General features: G+C 39.6%; 1 long non-coding RNA gene across 1 annotated transcript; it reads left to right on the forward strand.

The window, feature by feature from the left end:
• Nucleotides 1-621: 621 nt before the first annotated feature.
• Nucleotides 622-3,513, forward strand: LOC146062584 (uncharacterized). The gene is made up of 2 exons (XR_014471408.1): nucleotides 622-1,312; nucleotides 2,920-3,513. It is a non-coding gene; the product is annotated as an uncharacterized LOC146062584 (long non-coding RNA).
• The last annotated feature ends 694 nt before the right edge of the window (nucleotides 3,514-4,207 follow it).

Raw genomic sequence — 4,207 nt, forward strand, 5'->3', positions numbered from 1 at the left:
TTTCCCCCTCCCCACAACCTTCCGAGTATGGTTCCATTCCTAACGTTTCACCTCCTTTTCATATAACCTTTATTTAAATCCCTAATATTTTGAAATTCTGGGTTAAACCAGATTTCCCCCCTCCCCACAACCATCAGTAGAGCATTATGCTGTGCCGCATGGTGCCGTGCGACATTGCATTTTGCTGTATTGTTCCTTTCCTAACGTTCCACCTTAATTTCATCTATCCTTTTATTTAAAACCCTAATATTTTGAAATTCTGGGTTAAACCAGATTTCTTCCTCCCCACAACCATCAGTAGAGCATTATGTTGTGCTGTATGGTTCCATTCCTAATGTTCCACCTCCTTTTCATCTAACCTTTATTTAAATCCCTAATATTTTGAAATTCTGGGTTAAACCAGATTTCCGCCTCCCCACAACCATCAGTAGAGCATTATGTTGTGCCGTATGGTGCCGTGCGACATGGCATTTTGCTGTATGGTCGTTTCCTTCTATTCAGTCTCTATTTACAGTTTGCGTTCATTTCAAATCCTTAGTTTATATTTGTAGGTTAAACCAGATTTCAATGCCCATCTAAAACCTTCATGGCATCCCTCCCCCCCCCCCCCCCCCTAAAACCTTCACTGCGTCCCTTCCCTCTAAAACCTTCATTGCGTCTCGTACCCACTAAAATCTTCTGTGCATCCCATCCCCCTAAAACCTTCAGCGTGTCCCGTCCCATCCCCCTACAACCATCAGGAGAGCATTATGTTGTGCCGTATGGTGCCGTGCGACATGGCATTTTGCTGTATGGTCGTTTCCTTCTATTCAGTCTCTATTTACAGTTTGCGTTCATTTCAAATCCTTAGTTTATATTTGTAGGTTAAACCAGATTTCAATGCCCATCTAAAACCTTCATTGCCTCCCGTACCCTTTAAAATCTTTGGAGCGTCCCGTACCCCCTAAAACCTTCACTGCTTCCCGTCCTGTCCCATCCCCCTACAACCGTCAGTAGAGCATCATGCTGGTTTAGCTTAATATCCAAAGGTATGTTGACCTCATGTCTTGGGTTTTCACCAATTTTGCATGCAAGTATTATGTTTACTGGTTTTTCTACTTTACCCTAGGGCAGCTTCTATATTAAATAATGAGATCTTTGGATACCTGAAAGAAAATGGTTTGCTTCATCCTTTGGCAAAGTCGAAAGAAGAAGTTAAAGTCCGGATCTTCTAAACAACTGTGGTGGACATTAAAATCGGTCATCAGAATCCAGTGCAGTGGACTTTTCTCTGAAGCTGCCGGGCAAGATATTATCTGACCTCTATGCATAGGTAACTATAGACATATATTAAATATTGTAGTCGATTACACTCAACAATACAAACTGTTCTTCGTCCCTAAAATTGTTAGTATGGCATCCTTGCTTATTTTGTGCTATGCTGTTTGGCACAGTACCACATGTTAGTATGGAGCGGTCTGCATCTGGAGCCAGTTCTGAGTCTCCTGGGGGTGGGCCAGTTCTGAGCTTGACACTGATGGGTCCTGATGAAGCTCCCATAAGCAAAGCGTACACTGACCCGTCAGCAACCTATTGTGACTCCCTACTCCCTTCCCCCCATATCAATGTATATATTAATGTGATTCATTAATAGCCGTATTTCCGCCTCACTAGCGTGTGCCAGTCGCCACTGGGCACGCCCGGCCAGAAACGCAGTGCCTGACGTCAGCACTCTCCTGGAACCGGTCAGACGGGCTCTAACCCCCGACGTACTACACCTAGACGCTGCGGCTTATCCCGTACCATAGCGGGAGGCGATCCGCGGTTGCGGCAAAACGGTGGTCTGAATGTGAAAGTGGCAGCTCACATCAGACACCGCCCGCATACCAGCACCGGAGAGCGGACTCGGGACCCACCACTGATTGACAAGCGGACGCACACTCTGTATAGCTAATTAAAGCTTGGAGTGAGTGGGCAGACTCGGCTTTAACAGTCTCCAAGCATCGATTGAATTTATACAGATGTGGAGACTGACATCTAATAAACCAGTCTATTAAGGGGAGAAAAGTATTGCAGTCACACCTATTAGGATATATTATCCTTTTTAAAGTCACTTTGTTTCATGTTCTGTGATGTTTGTGTCTCATACTTCGCTACTATTTTAGAAATTCATAATAAAAGTTAGGTTTTAGATCAAATCAACCTCTTTGTGCACCACACAGCGACATTCTTTCCTTTCCCTGTTGCTATATCCTATATAAATATCACATAACTATCTTTTTATATCCTATTAAAGTTACACCCAGCCATTCAAAGAATTTTCATTGTCCATGAATATAGGATCATGCAGTGCCGAAGGGTTTAGCATTGTGCTGTATGCTTTTGTGCATTTTCTTTTGCTGTATCCAGCCTTTCCTCAATATCTTAATTGATATTTTTGGTGTAATCTATTATCTGTGTCCCGAATACCTTTCTTTAGTATATCATTCTTTCTGATGCTTTGCTGTATGGCACCAGGCAGCTTGGCATTATGCAGCCTTGTGCTTTACTGACATTGTGTGTCCGATATACAGCTTTATTTTTACTTAATATACCAATACAATAGTAATGTAATTTTGATTTTCTGAATGTAACCAGTTTTCAGCTTCCCTTCAAATATTATAATATCCTGACGTGTTAAATTTACAACTTTAGTCTTAAAGCTTTTATATATCTTCCTGCTATACTGTAATCTCCTGTCCACATAATTGTCCATTTATTACACCATTTTTAAGCTAGCAGATCGCGGCACACTTGCTTCTAAATTTCAAAAGAAAGTTCATATGGTTTGCAACGCCAAAATGTCTGTTACCAGAGAAACTTCTAGTTTTTTTAAATTACTGTACCTGGCAGCTTAATTGCTTGTGACTGCTTGTTAATCTCTTGTCTCTATTTCAATAGCTCCAGTCACCTTACATGAGAGACTTGAAGTAGTCGCCCGTGGATAATTGATCTCTGGATGGTGTGTCATAGGAGAAGTTCTATATGGTGTTTAAAAATAAAATGTATTTTCTGCTTTTACTCATGTTTTTTCTTTTTAGTTGACTCTGTTTAATTTTAAGCATACTGTATGTTGGAATGCTAGAAACATTTTGCATTTGATCCCAATGTGCACTCCCATTCTTTATCAATGAGAAATATAGACTCTGCAGGCAAGTCTATATAATACAGGTGTAATATATAGTCAAAATTGAATGTGTTTTGCTTGCTGTGCGACAGGTGTTGATCTAATCTCAAGGCATTAGGTTATAAATTCAGTATTTCAATGTTGGATAGGTTAACCTGTAAACAATCAATCATTTTTCCTTCTACAGTATATACTCCATATTGCTATTTCTTCCTAAGATGATGATTTGTGTAAACATTTACTCAACCTAGGACTGAATTGTTACAATTACGTGATTTTAATGTGGAAAACCTTTTTATTATCTAAAACATTACTAATGTTTTCTGTTACACCACTTAAGTACAAATAATAAAGTGCAATGAAAATAAGTTTGTTTGGTCTCTTTTTACATATACCTTTAGTCATGTTTATGCAAATCTGGTACCTGTTTTTGTGTGAATATTTTAGGAAAAAGCCCCCCGTATTGTGTGCGTTTACCCGCTTAATAAAATAATTTTGTATTTGGCTTCAAATATTAATTGTGGCATTGCAAAAATAGGGATGTTTTAAGTGGTTATTTGGCATCTTTGAGTAACGTGAAAGGCTTTCAGGAGAGGTGGGAAAATTAATACTAGAGGCAACAGACCTTTTTGTATTGAAAAGGTTGGTAAAAGTACCAGTAAAAGGAAGCTAATGTTGCTTACTAAAGAGGTATCAATTGATGTGAGGAAAAAAATATGGTGTTTGGGAAATAAAAGTAGACTTAAAATAATAAATAAAAATAGATTAATCAGGTGTTCAACCCCACGAAACACTGACTTCCTGCTTGTCATACTGCAGCTCCATTTTGTTTATGGTCTTGTGCATTTTAAGTCACTACTTGCCTGTGCAATGCGTACAGTACCAATGCACAGCCATTTGATAAATGTTCTATTTGCGGATTCTCTAATTGATTAATACTGAATGAAAAATTAAAGCAGGTCACTACAGAGCTGCAGGTGAAAGACAAAATCAGGTTGATCGCGTCCATCGCGGTCCCTAATAAGGGGCCGCGATGCGTCCGACATGATAAACCCGATTTTC

Source organism: Crinia signifera, chromosome 3 (genome assembly GCF_055691185.1).
Source record: "Crinia signifera chromosome 3, ASM5569118v1, whole genome shotgun sequence".
Taxonomy (NCBI): domain Eukaryota; kingdom Metazoa; phylum Chordata; class Amphibia; order Anura; family Myobatrachidae; genus Crinia; species Crinia signifera.